We start from the raw sequence: 21,097 nt of genomic DNA, 5'->3' as shown, positions 1-21,097 counted from the left end.
CAGCCCGAATCATTAAAATATGTCTCTACGCAATCAGTACATAAAGTGTGTATGACCCCCACCTCTGGTGTTCTCATATCTGCAAACTACTTTAAAGGATATAATCAACAAGAGCGATTTAAAAAAACATCCTTGGCCCAGACAAGATCGGTATTAATCTCTTGATGAGATGTATGTAGCACATTCTGCGAGGAGGTAGATTAGATGATAGTTTCTCGCTTCCTGAGATCTCCCCTGTGTGTCAATGGATTGGGTAATACAGCCAGGAGAAGACTTTCCCATATGTTGTGACGCATGCACTGTCTCACTCCACTTCTTCTTTTTTAATGGTGGAGACTCAAAATTTCATCCGGGGTGAAGGGGGAGCTAAGAGTACTGACTGCATAATGCTTCAGTCACGTGTAAAATGGGCAAGTTGACTAAAAAAACGGGAATTCATTCAGCCACGGCCCGTGGAGGGAGTTCCGTGGGGCGGAAAGGCGGGGTGGGGGAGGGGCAGCGTGGGGGGTACTAAAAACCGGAATATGGATAATTGGAGGTAAGTAAACAATTAAATAAATAAATAAAACGAATTTCATAGCGCGCTGCATCGCAATTTGTTTTATTTATTTAATTGTTTACTTGCCTTCAATTATCCATATTCCGGTTTTTAGTACCCCCCACGCTGCCCCTCCCTCGCCCCGTCTTTCCGCCCCACGGAACTCCCTCCACGGGCCGCGGCTGAATACATTTAAGCACCCATTTCCGATACATGCAGAATTTTAAAAATGCATGCACAAAAGGATAGACATTGACATACATGACTGCCACCTTGTCAGTATCGGTTCAGTGAGCACTGGTAACTAAACAATCTCACAGGTGGCATGCCGGGATGATTGATCTGTGTGCATGCATGAGCACTCACATAAAGTGTGATGATGAATTGATTAAAAAAAACTGCATCATGTAAACTTGACTGCACAGTAATATCTTTAATAATTGTTATGTCACACAATATGTTTCCTTTACAAAGATTACATATGAGGTGAAAACCGTAAGTGACAGCTTCACCTTAGCAACAGAGGTAATTTCTCAACAGTTGCTGGAAACACACCGTAGCACGTGTGTTTCCACTACACCAAAGGCGTAATTTCCTTTGCCACTTTTCACCATTTGGTCCTGACGAAAGCCATTACAATGATATCCTATTTGGCTGAAACCATTTAACCAGTTTAAGGATGTATAAGATCATTGATATCTCAAAAACATCCGTACCTCCCCCCTTTTTAACCCTATCCCAGGTTCCCATTAATAAAATATATTCCTACTTAGGAAGGGCTCTCTGGAGATAGTTTTAAATGCACTTTTTTTCGCACATATTGTCCGCAATAAAAAAACAAAAAATCCCGCTCCGCTGTAATCAGGCGTCATAGCACATCTGGGATGCAATCGCATCCTAGGTGGGAACCTAATGATGAAGCATGCAACCAACTAGATTGGTGGGCGAGGGTTCCTCTTAAAAACTACTGTTTTTAGGTCTCGCCTGGGACTTTTGGAATCAATATGGATTCCAGATGTGCACGCGGACGGACAGAAGATGTGCACGCGGGGACTGGATGCTTTACTGGCAGCATGACACTCTGGGGACTTTTTCTTTTTGCTCGGCAAACTGTGTCACCACCATTAAAGCATCCAGTCCCCGCGTGCACATCAAGAGTCGGCAATCTTTGATTGTGCTCATTGGAATATGTAGAAGCACCGTATAAGTTGGTGCATTGGCATTTTTTTTTTTCTTGATTAAATATTCCTAAAACCATCGCGCGGCATGAAGGGGGCGGAGCTATTTGCGGATGGCATTGGAGACAGCTGCTGTACTGGCCTTGGGTCGGGCAAGGAGTGAAAATGCTAGGGATGCGTATGTAGAACCAACCGACGGAGGCTGTGCTTGCGGGGCATCTATGGAGCGTGAGTCAGGAAGTACCGGGGGCAGTCAAAGATGGCCGCCGTGTTGGCTGTATTTCCTCGTAACCACATGGTGCGTATGATTGGCCCGTTAGCCCGTGTGCTAAATGTTTATGGGCATCCATCATGGCCGCCGCATCTTGAGCGGTCTATGCTTTTCTAGCCTAACCTCACTACAGCTGACTTTAATTAACTCGTGTATACCGAGTATAAATAACGAGCCATTCGGTTCCACGAAGTCGAGCTGGTGGGACCCGGAGAAACGCTTTATGACGCGTACGCGCATATTCACAGTGAGACAGACGAGGATCGTTCGTTCGTGTTCTATCACGTTATATTGTAAACACGCTGACAGGTTATAGGCATTTTATGGGTGTACTCGAAAAATTGTGCATTGGGCTCTGGAGTTAGAGTCCTTAGCTTGGGATTTCTTTAGGGTTTGGATAGCAACAGGATAGATTATGATTTCCAACAGGGTTCTACTTAGGTGGCTATCATATACTGGACTAGTTTCGTAATAATATAAGATTGTCATGCTTTTCGCAGACTATAGGGTCGGTAATATTGGGTTTGACCCGAAATGAGGAGCCCTCTAATAAGCTAATAAGTGTGTCCTTTGACTAAAAAATTGTTAAATTTTGGGATGTATGGTCGTCAAGATTGTGGTTGACCAAATATGAGGAGTAGGCAGAGAAACATATATATATATATATAAATGTATGTTTTGTTCTTAGGCCATAGGATTGTATCCACCGTGTTCTTATCCATGAGGAAAGAATAGAAACTCCCACCGTTTTCGTCCTATATTGAAACCATTATGAGGTTTTCGACCCATCAATTCACCTAAGGTAAATCCTAGATACTATTGAGGGAGAGTCCCTGAGAATATTAAGAAAGAATCTATTCTATAATAGACGAATGAGATAGAATTTTTGTCTCTCTTTTTAGACCAATTGTCCATCCAACACCTATACTTGCATCGAAAGAATACGGTTACAAAAGACGATATCAGGTAACCTTGGTGCTGTTGTCAAAGCGAGATTAGAGATAACATTCTAGCTTTTAGGCTACCCTAATGACTGAAATTATCATTTTTAGAGCATTGGGCCTGTTGAGTAATCTGGATGAGGCACAAGGAGGAGGCTAGGATCCCTTCAGTAGCCGTCGTCTTAACATCTCGTGTTTATAAGGTACATAAATGAAGTTCGATGGGACTCCATTATAACCACGATGAGTGTGAAACCATTTTTGTGTATTCTGTGCATGAATAACCGTATGGATGATCACCAGGAGAATAACACTATGCTAGATTGGCTTTTTTTATCCCTATGTTTGATTCATTGCCATTTGCAACTATCCAACAGATTTAGAAGGGGAGGTTTATAGGACTGATGTTTCGGACACTGTTTAGGTCTTAAATTCAATGATTGTGTTTTAATTGATGATTGTAAGAAGTGTTTTAATATGTATACTTTGTGATTTGATTTAGACTGTTTTCTGACGACATGGGAGAATATTATTACTTGTCCTGAAGAAGGTGGTCGCTTATCTTCAAATTTCCACCGAAACGCGTCGACGTAATCATAGGAGGGAGAGTACAGATTGTTGTGACTCCTAGTTTCCGAATCACTTAAGTGTTGACATAATCAACTAGGAAAATAGCAGATCATGATCATATGTCTCCTTACTCCTGTTGATAAGAGATCAAATAATGTTTCTTACTTAGTCTCCCTTTGCTTTGCACTATTGTATGTGTAGTGTTGTCTATGTATAGGTAGGACATTGTGTATTGTCATTTTTAACAAAAACATTTTTCTTATTATTTCTTATTGTGTATTTTAATAAATTTTTGTGTGATCCTATATGATTAATTTTATAATAATAAAGGTATATTGAATCTTTTACATGCCGTGTGTTATGGAGACGATTTTTGGGTGTCTTGTCCTGGTGATTGATTGTATGAAGTTGTGAATGTGTTGACAAATTCTGCTGTTCCAAAAGGGGAATCGTTTCTTTGGCAAGTCAGTGAGCCTGCTCAGACGGCTGCTGTTGCTGCAGCGCTGCAAGCGGGCAATCGGGAGTGGCTGCGGGTGGAGGGGGTTGTGGGTGCTTGCACGTGTCTACATGGCCCCTGACGTTTGCGCCCCCACAACCTGTGCTCTGCACGTTTAGCACCACGGCCGGGGAGCTAGGGGGGCGCTTGCTCCCGCCGGCAGCCCGCTCGGGGGCCCAGGGAGCTATGCGTATGCCGGGCCCGGGTGGGGGCACTGCTTGCTCGTCCTCCTAACAGCTGTGCCTGGAGCCCGCACCCGGAGGGGAGCCGCCCACCCTGTATGTGCAACTACACAGGGAGCCGGCCCACCGCCTGCGGCTGCACAAGCAACCCTTGCACATGCAGAGCCGCTACCTGCAGCGCATGGGCTTCCGCCAACAGAGCCAACTGCAGTACAAGGGGCTGGAGCCCGAGATCGCATGCCTTATCCGCTTCTACACAGGTACGTGTTGGGGTGTGAGCTGGAAGAGGTGGGACTCTTAAGGTACGGTGTGGCAGTACTGGGAGAAGGGGTAAAGGACTCTGTTGATGGTTGTTGCATACTGAAGCGTAGCTGAGGAGTGCAGCTTACACTGTTGAAAGTGGTGGTTCCTGAGTGAAAATAAGTTGTGTACACATTATGTTTTCAAAATGCTAGGCATAATGCACTGGTGGAGTGTACATTCTGTGGATGAGTTCGACATTAGACACCGTTATGAGTACTCTGAAGAAGGGTGCTGGATATTGGTGGTGGCGATGAGTAAGCGACACAAAAGGGACAACAAGTAGTCTACTGGGATGCACACGGGTGCTGGGCTGAATGGCGCCATGCAATTGTTGGGTTCTGTTTCTTGTGGGAGGCTAAAGAACACTTGATGGCTGTGCATGCACCACCACTATAAAGAGCATTGTACACTTAGAAGTATGTTGTGGAATGTATGGTGGTGGGTGGCACCTTATACTGAGGGAAAGTTTCTAACACTGCGTCAAAGGCTGTGTTTCTATTCTGTTGGGAAATATGGGGTGCTGTACCCTTAGAGGCGCATTATTTTGGCTACACTATTTTAAACTCATAAGCAGTACAAAGATGCAGCTTACTCCGAGACTTAGATGGTACTGTACTGTTGTCTTAAGGGGCACTGTACACAGGGCCAGCAATCTAGTTTGATTCATTTATTTTTTTGCAGTGGGCTTATGGAACTTTGGAGACCGCCAAGTTGTGATTGTTGCTGTGCTTTTTCGAAAGCTTCATGGAAGTCAACATTACTTGTAGTCTAGGCTTTGCTACCTTAACAGCAACTGCACATTAAAAGAGTGTGTAATCTTTACTCGAGATTTATGAAGTCACTAAGGACCACACAAGGTGGCCTTACGTGGCTTCATAAATCTCATTTTTAATTTGTGTCGCTCTTGCACCACGTCGTATTGACACAAAGGTGCTCGTAAATAAGCCCCAAGATCTGCTACGGGGGTTTCGTTTTCTAGGCCTTTACTCCCTAGTAAGCGCCCCGCCCTTAAACCTCCCTAACAGGGATCTGAATGTTGCCCTCCCGCATCACCCACCAAGTTATGTTATGTTAATAGGTTTGTAAAGTGCGCAAATACCAATCGGCGTCTTGGTGCTAGTGTCAGATAAATGTCACATGCAAGGCAGAGTGATAGACACAATTAACCCAAGGAGCCGAAGTGCCAGGTTTTTAATTGCTTCCTAAACTTTAGACGATTAGGCTGTGCTCTAAGAAGGCTGGGCATTAAGTTCCACCAAATTTGCTGTAAAAAGGGAGAACCTTCTTTCTCCCCAGTGAGCTTTTTGATTCTCGGAGTCACATTTAGTCAAGCTACACTAGACCGCAAGCTACGTGAAGGTAGACACCATTTAAAGATATCTTGAAAAAAGAGTGGTCCAGTCTGATGTACAGCTTTATGACCCCAGAGTAAGGCGCTGCCTTTACTTGGAGCCCTGATTGGTAGCCAGTGCAGATCTCTGATGGTTTAGGGAACAGAGCAGAACTTGGGAAGGTTCAACAGCACACAGGCAGCCGTGTTATGAAGCGTCTGCAGTTTGTTAACCCCTTCGCTGCGGCGGGAATTCCGCCGCAGCACTGGGGGGTGTGGGGGGGCAGCGCGGTGGCGCTGTGCTCATGACGGAGCCACTCCGTCATGAGCCACGGTTGAGCTGTGCTCATGACGGAGTGGTTCCGTCATGACTCCGCCCAGTTGCATTGTCCCCCCACACAGGCGGGGAAACAGCGCCGCGTGGGCGGAGCGGCCGCCAACGGTCGCGGCATGACGGAACCGCTCCGTCATGAGCACACGGCAACCGTGGCTCATGACGGAGCGGTTCCGTCATGAGCGGGGTAGGGGTTAAGCAGGCAATTTTGGGAGACAACATATAAGGCGTTACAGTAATACAATTGAGAGATTGCTAGGGCTATGATGATAGTTTTTCTCAATTCCATTGGGAGGAAAGGGAGAACTTAAACAAATATCCTCAAAGTGAGAAAACAGGAGGATGTTACCCAATTGGTGTGGTCTATGAATACAAGCTTATTGTCAAAGACGAACCCTATGTCTTTGGCTTTCTCAACTGGTACTAGAAGGGGTCCCACATTACGGGGCCACCAGTTGGAATTCCAATAAGAGGTGTCGTTGTCAAACAGCAGTACCTCCGTTTTGTCAGAGTTCAACTTTAAGTAATTCGATTGCATCCAATGTGCAATGCTGCTCATACAGATATTAAACTGGGTGGCGACTTTGTCAGGCTCCGTAGAGACCGACACAACTATTTGGGTGTCATCGGCGTATAAAAATACAGAAAAGCCACATGATCGAATGAGTTTACATATGCGAGTGATGTGCATATTAACAAGCATTGAAAATGCAATAGGTCTTGCCTTTGATTAAGTTAAAGCCATTTGCTTTGCTAATAGTATTTCATAGCAAAGCAAATGGCTTTAACTTAATGAAAGGCGAGACCTATTGCATTTTCAATGCTTGTTTCATTCTGCTGTTTCAGATGTAGTTGATATTTGAAGCCTGTTCCCGTTGCTGATTTACTTTATCAGGGGAGAAGAATGAACTTCATAAGTTACTCTTCGCTCTCTGCATTTGTTGATTTGCATAGTTTTTCAGGCATTACGCATGAATTTAACTCCACTCAGTTATTGAATTAGCCACCACCTGCCGGAATTAGTTATTCAACCATTAATGTTCACATTCTCCATAAAGACAGTCACAGTACGTTGACCTATTACTAACATCTCACGGTTTCGATTTCAGAGTCAATAATACCCATAGTATTTGCTAAATAAGTTGTGATTGAAGCGCTCATGCAGCCGCCTTTCGTAGTGTCATTTATACCAGTGGTCAATTTCCATTCACTCATATCTTCGTGAATGTGCCTCCACCGAGTGCAAAGCAGCAGAAAAACGAATTCAGCAAACAAGCATTTGCAATGCAATAGGTCTCGCATTTATGGGAGTTTAAGCGATTGGCATTGTAAATGACAATGCCTTTTATTTATGTTTTAAAAACCAAAACATAAATAAAAGGCATTGTTATTTACAATGTCTATAGCTCAAACTCGCGTAAATGCGAGACCTATTGCATTGCAAATGATAGAAGATCGCATTACTGAATGGGTAAAGGGTCGCTGGGGGGTAAATGTAAAGTGCAAGAATATTACGGTAGCATTGTGACTAGAGTGAAAACTGTATGCGTGCTATGCGTTTAATGCATCGTTTTTTTAAGTAGCGGCTTGATACGATCACACTGGTTGTAAATAGGCACATCGAAATCTAAGGAGCCTGGGCACAGAATGGAGGATAAAGGCCCGGATGGGAGGGAAGGAGTAAACGAAGGCAGAGCAGAAATGTGTGTGGCAAGTTGATGTAAACGAACATGTGAGGTGTATAAAAAAGGGTTTAGTGGTGTATGTGGGGTATGTAAAGTATTGAAGGTAAAATGATGTATTGTAAGCAAAGCAAAAGACGCATAGCGTATTAGCAAATGGGTATGACGCTAGTGCAGGGTCGAATGCTATAGGCTAAGAGTGTTGGTATAGCAATGGTGTTAGTTGAAAAATGGCTGCTTGTGAAGTGACCTGCAGTAACATGTAATAAACGGAGGATTAGGCTGGTGGGCAGGGGAAAAGAGCAAGGAGTGAACAGGAAATTCTGTATTTGCGGCAGAAATTAAGTTATAAGGTAGCAAAAAGTGTTTTAGGGTGTGTGTAGTGCCTGTAGGTGTATAAAGAGGAAAAATAACTTTTAAGGGGTAAAATTAAATGTTTAGGAGCCTATTAGCATGTGGGTACCACTACTGTGCAGGGAAATGGCCCGTTTGGATCAGCAGGAATAAATTAGTATAGCGTGTGTGTATACCCATGCCGTGCTGTCACTAGTTTTTGTACTGGACTTAAAGCGCGGTATGCATATTACAAATGGGTAGTATCTACTGCGTGGGGTAATCGTTTACTATAGTGATATTGGTATAGCATTGCTGGCAGTTTTGAGATAGTTGCTTGTGTAGACGAGCAGCAACTTGTAATTGAGGGAGGAGGGGTACAACAGGGGAAGGCAAAAAGTGAAGGGCAAACTGTTATGTGTGTCCGAGCACGTAATTTTCCTGCGAGGCAGGGAAAAGTTCTGTAGTGCACATGTGTATGTTATTGTAAGTATGAAGGGGAAAAATAATTCCTGATGGTTTAATTAAATGTGTAGCAACCGATTAGCATGTGGTAGAAGCATCCTGCGGAATAATGCTAGTGTTGCATTAGCAGCTTAAAAACAGCACAGGCTTTGTGTATACATATGCCATGCTCTGCCTAGCACCAACATATACCTGAAGGCGCCCCCTCCGAGTGTTGTATGAAAACACGTATATGAATAATTTGGCTTAGCAGCGATTTGGAGCAGGGGGTGCTTTGCCCTTAATTGCCGAACGACCTGTTTGTAGTATACATTAAATTTGTAGGTAGAGTAAGTTGTACCATGGGAGAAATGAGGTTATGGTGCAATGGGCATTAATTTTAGCAGGTAAGGAAGAAGTAAGGATAGACTTGGGAAATGGGAAGAGTGGGCGGGGAAGAAAGTTTTTAAAAGGTGTATTAATACATGGCTGTGGGGGCAAAGCTTAATGAGGCAGAATACGGAGTCAGTCCCAGAAATGTGTTGTTCATAGGGTCCCCGCTAGAGCGTAGCGTTGATAATGTGTAAGCATGTGGCATGCCTTTTTTGGGGGCGGGGAGTTGTGCTAAATATGGGGCTCCGGCTTTGTAGTGTCCGCAGTTTATAAAACTGCACAAGATAGTGTGGGCAGTTTATAAAACTGCACAATAGTACAATTGCCCTGTAAGTGTGGAATTCTATCAATGAGGGCAAAATGGAAGGTGCAGAAGCCAATTAAATGTGGGGAGTGATACTCTATGGGAGAATGTTTATTGTGGGTTAGTGGCTTAAAACTGCTACAGCGCTTGTGGATACCTGTACGACCTTTTGATCAACAGTAGAAAACGTTCAAGGAGGGATAACATGGGGGTGGGTGAGGGGGGGAGGGAGGTAAAAAGCAAGTGAAGGGCGAACAGATTCATGTGGCAAGGCGCCTAGATGGTGCCAAAGATAACATTTGGGAAACAGCGTTTGAAGCAGCCTAAAAGGGCTGGAGAGTATGTGTTTAAGGCGACAGTGTATAGTCGCAGGGGCGTGTGAGTAGCAGCAATTGTGTGAAGGGAGGAGGGGCTGGGCCAAGGAGAGTTAGTGTGTGCGCAAAGGGAAACAAAAAATGTGTCGGGGTAAAAAATAAGGGGACTGCAAGGCATGTGCGTGTGCAGTAAACAGTTTGCTTGAGAATTATAGGTAGTAAGGACTAATACACGGGGAAGAGCGCATCAGTAGATTGATAGTGTGGCGCTGTGGGCTAATGCTTTTGCGCAAGATTATTGCAGTAGCAGAGTGCAGAGATGGTAAACTGTGTGCGTGCTGTATGTCTAATGCAGTGTTTGCGGGTTGCGGCTTGTGATCCTTACACTGTTTGGAATACAAACAGTGCAATGTAACCCACCGAGGCACATAACGGCCGCACTGCGCCCATTCCAGGAACCGTACCATACTTGTGCATCTGCATTACTAAAAACACAGCCAACAATCGTCGTATGTGGTGGTAATTGTTGGCCGCAGTTTATTACTTATTACATAGTCACACTTGTACAATTCCCCCGGACATCCCCTTGGAGGCCGGGGTCATAAATCATGTCATTCATTATTACAAATGCGATGTCGCGCATTGTCAGCTGGACATCATAAATCATGGGCCATAAATCATTATCCGTCATAAATCATTCTGTTGGCCCTTCCTTTGTTGCCATAAATCACTCTGCCTGATCACCATAAATCAGCAGCCATAAATCTTGGGTCATAAATCATCGGTATGTCATAAATCATTCTGTCACATGCCATCAGAATTTCGTGGTCATAAATCATTCTGCGTGAGCATCATAAATCATCAGCCATAAATCATCGGCTGGCCATAAATCACTGGTTTGTCTTTTTTGCTCATTTGCAACTCCTAGGGTCGTAAATCACCCTGACAGCTCGTAGATTGTTCTTTGTTGTTAACCACGCCCCTTCACGTGTGGGGGTAGCCTTTTCCCTGGAGTTAGGCCCCCAACTCGCTACCTTGTTAGTCTCTTTTGTGCCCCACCTTCTGGCGGGGGCTGGGCTGCGAGCGCCGTCTCCGTTTGCTACCCCGATTTTGTCAGGCGCACTCACCCTGCCGTGCGGCATCCCAATGTGAGTGGCCCTCCTTCTACACACCGCCCCGTCGGTGTGCTCCCATACAGACCAATACACTCGTTGTTTCCACCACGCCGCCAGGGAGGCTTACGTCTTCCTGCGACTCCCCCCCACATCTGGTCAGCTCCGACGGTAATCTTCCCACAAGCGCAATGATGATACCTGCTCCATCTTCGCCCTTACTGCCTTGGCACACCTGTGTCCTTCTTCGGTGCCTTACAGTACTGTCTCCTCCCGCCATGGGTATACATGAAATCAAAATTGAGAGACAGTCAGATGCCTCTTGTGGAGGCGTAATACAGCATACCTTCATCACACAACATCCTCTATTGCGCCCCTGTCAGACCGTGTTTAACTATCGCTCTGCTTTTTGTTTTTTGACCCCTTTTTTTTTTTTAACAGCTCTGACATCCCACACTCTGCTGCACCTTACAGGTAGGCAGTACGGAAGCGCCGATTGCTTGTTCTGGGCCAGCCCAAACTCCGAATCTACAGTGCCCTGGTGATCTGCCTATTATACGGTCTTTGCAGCTAACACAAGCACTGTGTCACTGCAGCCCAGCCTTCCCTGTCTGGTGCTTGATCCATGCCTACCGGAAAAGCGCTCTTTTTACAGGCGCCTAGCGGCTGGGACGCGCGGTGCTGGAAGGCACCCACCCATGCTTACTTCTACTCCTGGAACGACCCAAAGGTATTGAGGCGCTTTCGCTGTGCGCATGAGCTCTTACGAAAGGACACATTTATTTATTTCCCTTATTTTTATTTTTTTTAATATTTTTTTTATTTTATATAACCATGCCAGCCTTTAGCGTACTATGCACCCTGTCCCAGAACCAGAATTCAGTGTGTTTAAGATATATATATATATATATATATACACTCTGCGTCGACAGCCAGAATGGTCTTTTTTTTTTTAAATACAAAATGATGATGTTTACTACATCAGCCTCCCTCATTAAGCCTATACTGGTCGCGATAGCTCGCTTAAGGGGCCTTTAGCAATCCCCATAGTCCTCTGCAATGGGATGGGGTCTTTACACATACTGGCCATGCAAAGGCTCTGTCTGGAAATGGCTCTCTGAGTTTTCATGGACTAAATATCCCTGGAAGACGTTCCTGGGAACACACCATTTTGGCGCATGTCAGCTTTAAATATATATAGCTTCTTCCACATAGTATTCTTGTTTTCAAGACAGCTGTCAAAACTCGACACCCAGAATGGTGTTTTTCTTTTTTTTTTTTTTTTTAATTGGTGGTGTTTTTTACATACATTGAGAGACGCCCACATGATGCGCGGGTTGCTCTTTGGTGTAAATACCTGGTGAGCAACGTGGCTCACTTCCGGTCCCGTCCCCGCTAGGTAACCGAACCAGTCTGGCGTTAACAGAGCCGGTCGCCCCTAAATTATATCTTATCGCCTTTTTTTTTTTTTTTAACTTTTTTCTCCAACATTTGTAGTGTATTTCTCCCTAATCTGCCTGTTGTCGAATTCTGCGAAATTGCATTTTTTTTTTTTATTTTACATTCGACTCTAAGGTATCGGAGCACTTTACCTGAGCACCAGTTAGGTTTCGCAAGAACACATTCATTTCTTTCGTAGGCGCGGGGGGATTAAGTGATTTGCCCTGAGGCTCGACTTTGGTTTCCAAGCTCAGAAGTCGGCAGTGTAGCCGAGGCACCATCTCTCCTCCCCAGCACGGTTAAATGCCTTAACCGGCTAGCCTCTGACACCTTTTTTTTTTCGTATTAATATAGCGCGAACTCGACCCGAAGGTATTGGAGCGCTTTACATAGCACCGCATTCACATTACACAATCAGGCACGAGGAGATTCAAAGTTGCAATGTCCACAGCTAAGGCGCCCCGATCTGTAGGGGTTCGAACCTTCAAACCTGTAATCCGAAGTCAGACGCCTTAACCCATTAGCCCGTGACACCCCTAAAGTATCAGAGCCTTAGTCCCATCGTCCATTCTTTGTCACAATAACGTGGATTTACAAAGTGCTTCTGCCGTTTCGAAGCTCTGTACCCCATTGTCCACATTTTTACTATTACTCTCTTCAACAATACTCAGGTTACTGTCCTTGAAAGACTAGAAAGCGGCTGCCAGCAGCACCAAACCTAACTTCAATGTGTTAAAAAACGGCGGCCCCCAGTCATGACAAATCCTTTTTTTTTAATTTTTTTTTTTTTTTTTACTAGGGCCCTAAGAGTTAAGGCCACAGCTTCCATCTGTACCTCCGACTCCTGCGCCCTCCGCACTAATGTCGCCCCCTTTAGCATTCCGCTCGGGGGGGAACTCCTTTCCGATCGGAGTGCTCGGGATGATGCCGGTGCACTAAAGTACTTGTCCTAACTTTTCCCCTTTTTCTATTTATTTGTTTATTAATTTTTTTTTATTTATTTTTTTTTTTTTATATATAGCGCAAACTCGCCCGATGGTATTGGCGCGCTTTACATGCGCGCTGGTTACGTTGCGCATTCAGGCACGAGGGGGGGGTTGAGTGAGTTACCATACAAGGATCTCACTCGTCTGATGGTATTGGCGCCATTTACATGCGCGCCGGTTAGCGCATTAAATCACAAGATGTGGGCGCGACCCCGAGTGTCAAACTCTGGTTTCCCGCACCAATGTCGGCAGCCTACCCGACGGACAGCATCTGCTCCCCCGCTGCTTAAGCACTTTCTCCGCCACTGCATAGAAGGGGCTCAAAATCGTACCTCACTGCATTCCCCGCTTAACTGGACAAAAGGCGCTGCGTTATTTTAGAAGCGACAATTACGGCAAGAGATGACTGAATGCACCATCAATAGTTCATGAAACCTGCCCCAGCCTTTTAATGCACTGTACATAAGCAGCAGTTACCTCACTGCATTCCCCAACATTTTTCACCATGAAAGACACTACTACACGTTTTCCAATTTTTTAGTAATGAGGGAATTAACTGAACAGTACTGAACTGTAGAATGTTCGACCGATGCAGGGATCCGAACCCACTTCACCGTGTTGTAAGGTCAACAGCTCTAGCCACTATTTTTTTTTTTTTTTGGGAACTCACGTGATGTGAGGCCCGGAACGGTATCCTCTGCTGGAAGGTCTATTGCTCTGGCCTTCTTCTGCCTGAACCTCGCCCCCGCAGTGGCTCTCTAATACAACACCATTGCCATGTAACTATGCAAACCCACGCCTCCGCGAACTAGCAAAGCAGCCGACCAGAGGCCAGGTATGCTGCCGGGCCGCCACGCTTATGACTATGGCCCGGACAAGGACTGTTTACCAAGCTGCAGGGGTCTCAGACCTAGACGCTAAGGAGCGTTTGTTACGGGGTAAATTGAGGTAGTGCACCCGCCGGTTTCCCATTGTCGCTACTAAGATATACTTCCACATATCTCGCACATCATCTATGTAACCCAGCTGGTGTTTGAACAATTCACCAACCATTCCCTTCTCTAGCACGCTATGACAGTCAGGGTCGTACTATTATGCTAACTCGCGGGGTGATCGGCCTGAAACGCCGCCACTCCTCCCTCCTTTAGTCCTTACCCTCACACTGCTTTCGGCAGCAAAAGCGTCTTCGACTGCTGCCCGGGGAGCTGGGGGTCATGCCTGCATCTTCCGGCCTCGCGCCTCGGTCCACTCTGCCCCGATCATACAGGCCCCAGCGGCGGTTGGAGGCGGGGGTGACTCGGCTCCTTGGTCCCTCTTGCTGGCCGGGGGCCCATCTTCGCTGCTCCCGGGGTCGCGACAGAGACAAGACGGTGATTCGAAAACCGACGCCGACGCCTTATATCTCCCCTTCCACTTCTCCCTATTGTTCTTGGAAGGGGAGGGGGCGGGGGCCTGAGGGTGTTTCGCCCTGCGGCGCTTCCCGCCGGCAAGAACCAGTTCGTTCCTTGTCGGGCTCTGGCGGCCATTATGGCGCCGGCCCTTGAGCCCCCTTCGGGGGCGGCCTCTGCTAGAATGGAGTGGGGAAGGAGTGGGTGGGAAGGAAAGAGGGAACAGAGGTGGATTTAAAGTGTTTTGTGGGTTGCAGCTTGATATGTTAACACTGTTTGTAATAGTCACATTCCAAGGTAACCAACACGGTCACAGTGTGGAGGGAGGAATGAGTGGGTGGGAGGGAAAGAACGAGCGGAGGTGGTTTTAAAGTATGTGCGGGAACCTGATGTAAGTCAACGCGTGAGATACATAACAATAGGTAGTAAGGGCAAATACACGGCACAAGAGCGCATTAGTAGATGGGCAGTGTGACGCTGCGGGCTAATGCTGTGCGCAAGGTTATTGCAGTACCAGAGTGCAAAGATAAATAACTGTGCGCACCAGCAGCAACTTGTAATTGAGGGTCGGAGGGGTCCGACAGGGGCAGGGGAAAAAAAGCAAGGGTTAAACGGGTGTGTGGGTATAAGCCCTGCAAATTGTTGTGGGAGGTAGTAAAAAGCTGTTTAGTGCATATGTGTGGGCTATGAATAGCAGAAAAGGCTAAATTAATGCTTGATGGTTGAAGTAAATGTGGTGCAACCGATTTGCTGTGAGGAGGAGTACTCTGCGGAATAATGCTAGTGTTGTATTAGTAGCCTAAAAACAGCGCGGCGTCTGTGTTTACATATATCACGCTTTAACTAGCACTAACATAGACCTGAACGCGCCCTTTGCGTGTTTTCTAACAAAACAGTGCGAAGAATAATTTGGTGCAGCAGCGATTTGGAGCAGGCGGTGCTTTGAGGGTAGGATGACTTATTTGTAGTGTAAATTAAATCTGTAGGTAAAGTAAGTTGCGCTACTGGGAGAAATTCGGTTAAGGTGCAACGGGCCTTTATTTTAGCAGGTAAGGGAGAAGCTGGGATAGACTTACATACAGGAGAAATGGGAAGAGTGGGCGGGGAAGAGGGGTTTGTAAAAGTAGTATTAATACAAGGCAGAGCTAAGGGGCTTAATGATGTAGAATAAAGAGTTAAGAGACAGAAATGGGGTCATGGTAGAATCCCTATTTGAAGGCAGTTTTGATAATAAGAAAGGATGCGTGTTGACGTTTTTTGGCGAAAGGGAGGCGAGGTGTGTGCTAAATAGGAGGCTTTGAGTTTGTATTGTGCATAGTTTCGAAAGCAGTTTATAAAGCTGTACTAGAGTACAATTGCCTGTAAGTGTGCAAATTAAAGGCAAAATGAAATGTGCAGAAGCCGATTAAATGCGGGTAGTGATACTGTGTGGAGGTATGTTTATCCTTGGATAGCGGCTTCAAACTGCTACAGCGTTTGTTTATTCCTATACATCCCTTTGATCAGTAGTAGATAATGTCAAAGTAGGGCCAACACGGGGGAAGGTAAAAAGAAGTGAAGGACGAACTGATTCATGCGGCAAGGCGCTGCCAGATGGTGCGAAAGTTACAATTTAGGAAAAAGTGTTTGAAGCAGCCAAACAGGGCTGTAGAGCATGTGTTTAAAGCGACTGTGTATACTCGCGTTGGTGTGTGACTAGCAGCAATTGAGTGGAGGGAGGAGGGGCTGGGCCGAGGAGAGAAAGTGTGTGCGCAAAGGGATACAAAAATGTGTGGTGAGGGAAAAGCCCCAAAATTATACAGAGATGTAATTGAAAAAAAGTATGCACTACATAATTAAGTGCCACGAGTTGCACATTGCGGTATCCTTCCCACGAGTTTATTTTTTAGCCTGTAAATATGGTAAGCATAAGAATATCTCGTTAAACTAAAGTTAAAGGGTACTGCAGATGGAAGCAGACGTATAACAAACAGCGAATGCAAAACAAACAGGAAGTAACAGCTAGATGAGGCCAAGGCGTTTTCCAGCCTTGTTTTTTTTCTTTTCTTCCTGTTTGCAATTTAATGAAAGCTTTCACAATCTCTCGGCATGCTGTGGCGGGGGCGGGGAAGCGCATTCCAGGCGGGGGAGCGGACCCTTTGAAGTATGTTGCCGAGGCGCGCCAGTGGGCTGAAGCGCTTCCCCAAACGGATTGCATGGCGGCACGATGCACGTGATTGTGCGCGTGCTCGCCATGCAATCCACTTTTGGGAGCACTTTGAAATGCCCCTCTTACTAGAGTCTCGCATAGCGATTGCATAAACGCAATAGCTAGGCGAGACCTAAAAAATGAATTCTTATTGCCTGTGGCCAGAACTAGGTGTGCCACCTTTCTTTAAAGCAACATCTGGATCCTCCGAGCTAACATGTCATCCTACCACGAACCACTGCCACTCTTTCTCCCCCCCCCACTTTTTCCAGTTGCGGCTGGTGTCGTTGAAGAATGGAGGGGTGGGGGAAGGGGTCTGGTGGACGACGGCCAACAAATAAAATACAAAAATAAATGTAAAAATAACTGCTCCTGTGCACTGCAGGCACAGGCTCCCAGACTCCCCTGCGGCCAATCCTAACGCTGCTCTCATACGACGCTGCAGCCAGCCGCATTGCGCTCTTCTGATCCAGTCCACTGCAGGCCAGGCTCCCAGACTACCCTATGGCCAATCCTGGTGCTGCTCTTATGCAACGCTGCTCACTTGCATGAGAGCAGGGTCAGAACTGGGCGGAGCTCCCTGAATTTGCGCTCCCAGTGAGACTGGAAGCTTGTGCCTGCTGTCTCCAACACGGCAGCCTGGATACAGCTTCAGTGCATACCACTCCCTCTCCACTGACCCCAGGCCTTTCCCCAAAGACTGGACTGGGGAAGAAAAAATAAAACGATAATAAAATGTGTTTATTATCATTTTATTTTCCATTTCCTACTGTTCTGAGGCATCTGCCAGGGGCGACGACCCTCCTCAGCCATAGCTGAGAGCCGCCGCTGCCTTTTTCTATTGTCCGACTCCTATCTCACCTGACTCTTTCAAGAATAGCTGAATAAAGATAATGCCACTGCAGCAATGTTCTTGAGTGTGAAAGGGTGGGGCTGGAATTCATGCTCAGTCTGGGAGTAATGATCAGGCTAGAAAGGGGCGCCCTGATGACCCTGAGAAATAGGACTGGAAAGAGGCCAGGTAAAGCTAGAGCGTACATATTGTTATTGAGTAAAGAATGTGTAGTAGGTAAAGTTACTGGATCAGGGGGCAGTCATCATCTGCTGTCGTGCTTCAATGGAGCGCAGTATGATAGGTGACCAATTGCAGCATCCTTTGGCAATGTCCTCTATTGACAGGGCCACTCCCTGTGGTTTTGGACACCTAAAAACCCCAGCCTTTTGTGAGCATATAGTCCCAGTCATGACTGATGTTGAAATTAAGCTTGTAAAATATACCTTGTTTTCTTAAATGATTTGGCCCATTATCCTTAGAAATGTTCTAAAAATGTACCCATCTGAAAGTGCAATGCCACTAATGTGTAAATGACCACCTTATATTTTCCAAGTCTCTTTAGACAAGTCGCAAACTCTTTGCACAATAATTTTGTTTGAAATACTTGAGAAGTAAAATCTGCAGGAAATTTGAAATCATTTTTCTAAAATGTTTTAACTTTACTCAACAGTCGGAGCCTTTAGTTAAAGTATGATTTTGTTTCAGTTTCTATAAAATGTAACAATCAATGTAAAAATATTTAATAGATAAGCAAATACCCCAATTCATTGAATAATATGTATCCTCGGGGGACGTGGCCAAGCAACATGGTTGACAGGACGTGAGCCTCTCGAGCTCCCATTCAGTTCGCCCGTAAATCCTGCAAGATCTTGCAACACCATCTTGAATCAGCTAAACGGCAGTCACGGAGTTGTTCCGGGACATACGATATGCAACAGGAGGCTGTAGCCGATGTAGCGAACAGGGCCGCATTGAGGAGCGGCGACTCGGGCCTGGGAGAGAGCGTGGCCTGGAGCGGATCCTGGCTGTCAATTTGCCCGGCTGGGAAGGTACGAGGGACAGGGCCGCACAGAGTGGTTGAGCCCTCTCTACCCCCTTACCTCCGGAACAAGATCTGCAGCTTGCAAGTCCTGCGAGCCTTGATCGCCGAGCTTTAGACAGGGAGCTGGAAAGCGCCCAGAATTGGTGAAATGCAGCCTCCTCAACAGAGAAGTAGGAGAGCAGCTAGGAGGCCTTCCAGGGCCTAGTCCGAGATGCAACGAGAGCTGCGAGGAGTACTCCTGAGGCCTGCACCAGGTCCCGGAGGGCCCCCAACATTTGGATCGCAAAGGTGGTGCAGTTGGGGGTCTATGAACTATGCGCGTCAGGTAACATAAAAACATGGGCCATTGGTATGCCACTGCAGGAGGTGCAGCTGGCAACTAGGCCACACAACGTGAGCAGCATTGCAAGGAGGTGGAGTCACAATTGGGACATTGCGGTGCGACCGGGGAGGGGGCCTCATCCCTCTTCGCACTGACCAGGGCACAGTGAACGGGTGAGCCGACAATGGTCCCATGCATCGGGGAGCAGAGCCAGCTTGAGTCGAGGCCGACCCCTCGGAAGCAGAAGCGTAGCAGGGGAAGAGTCTACATTGCTGTTGGGGGGTGGCCCCCCTGCTTTCTCGTGGGCACTGACAAAGGAGAAAGCACCACAAATTGAGCTCAACCTAGGTCTGGAGGTGCAACTAATTGCTGATTGGACTCGGAGTGGGGATAGCCTGAACCATCCGCCCACAAGCAATTACGCGAACTGGGTCATCTGTGAAGTGATCAGAATGGTCAAAGACAAGGCAATGAGAGCAGCAGGTGCCAACACAATTACCCAATACCCCCCTCAGTGTCTGACCAGGCAAACCGGGGGAGCGGGCCGGAAGCAGAAGATGAGAATTCAGAGCCCACCATGGCAGCCATACAGGGGTCCAGGAAGGCACTGAAGGACCGAATAGATACTGTCTCTATAGATGTAAACTTGCTACGGGTGAACTTGCAGAAAGTGGCTGATAAGGTAACAACATCCAAGGCAGATATATAGTGGAGCTGCAAGGGGACGTAACAACGCTCAAACAGCAAGTTGTACAGATGACAGTGGCCACGAAGATGCTGGAGCGGCGTGCAGAGTATGCAGATGGGAGAGCATGGCGCAGTAACATCCGTGTTCTGGGAATCCCCAAAAAAGCAGAACAAGGGCCAGCCGAACAATTTCTAGAACGCTGGATCCAAACGCAACTCCGTTCTAAGGGCTTATCTGCTTTGTTCACGATAGAGAGGGATCATAGGGCCCTGGTGCCACCTCCACCCCTGGGCGAGGAGCCCCGTGCAATGATAGCTAAAGTGCTCAGCTACCAAGACAGAGATTGCATATTGTGTGCAGCAAGGGAACACCACAACCTTCAGTATGAGAATAATAAAGTCTCTGTCTATCCAGACTACACAAGTCAGTTGCAGGAACGCCGGAAATCCTATTTAGGTGTCAAGCGCAAGCTCCAGGAGTTGCAGCGACAGTATATGCTCCTGTACCCAGCCAAGTTAAAGATTCTAATGGGGGCAGACCGCACTTCTTCGAATCCCCGCAGGAAGTCTGGGAGTTGCTGGAAATTTGAGGAGACGGTGTCCCACCCCGGGAACTACGAGGGCAAAGGCGAAGATGGGTAACACGATCGAGCAGAGGCCTTCGACAATGAACTGATCGGACGAGAATACAGCACTCGGCTGTACAAACAAAGCATAGGATCACAGTGGGGGAGGATAGCTCGCTGCAGCTGAATGCAACTGAGGTTGCCGGAACTCTGGACTCTCTACTGGTGGTCACCCCTGTTGAACTGGAGCCGGGAGCTTAGGTCTTGGGCCCGATGATCGACACTGTGCCCGAAAATCTGATGGATGAGGCTTCTGAACTGGGGGGAGACTAAGGGGATGGATGCTAGCTGTGGAGATATGGACTGCGGCCCGGGACCTGACCGATGTATGGTAATGTTGTGAAGTGGAACTGATGGGATGATGCGGCAAAGCCAGTGTGACTAGTTTTGAAGAGCAGCCGCTGATCTGTAATGGGTGGGCGGACTGGGGATGCAATGTTACATGTTGCCTCTGTTGGGCTAATTGGGATGCTGTGCACGTCCTGGCACGAGCATGAGGTGGGCAGTATTGACTGTGATGTTTGCCGAGTATTGTTCGTGGGTGGGGGAGGGTAGGTCTGGGTCCTTGTTCACGGACCGTTACAGGTTATATAAAAAAAAAGTTGGGTGGTTGGGACACATGAGCAGTACATACAGTGGCACACGTGGGGAGAAAAATCAAAAGAGCTATTATTGGCATGGGAGGTAGTCTCTTAGCTGGAATGTCAGGGAGCTAGGCACCTGCACCAAATGTCATAGAGTCCTCTCTTTCTTTAAGAGACGTAATATAATGTTTGCATGTCTGCAAGAAACTCACTTGGATGACACAGGGGCTGCAAGGGTAGCAAAAAAGTGGTGAGCCACGTATTCCATTCCTAC

Source organism: Triturus cristatus, chromosome 8 (genome assembly GCF_964204655.1).
Source record: "Triturus cristatus chromosome 8, aTriCri1.1, whole genome shotgun sequence".
NCBI lineage: Eukaryota > Metazoa > Chordata > Amphibia > Caudata > Salamandridae > Triturus > Triturus cristatus.
Note: the sequence above shows the minus strand (reverse complement) of the source record.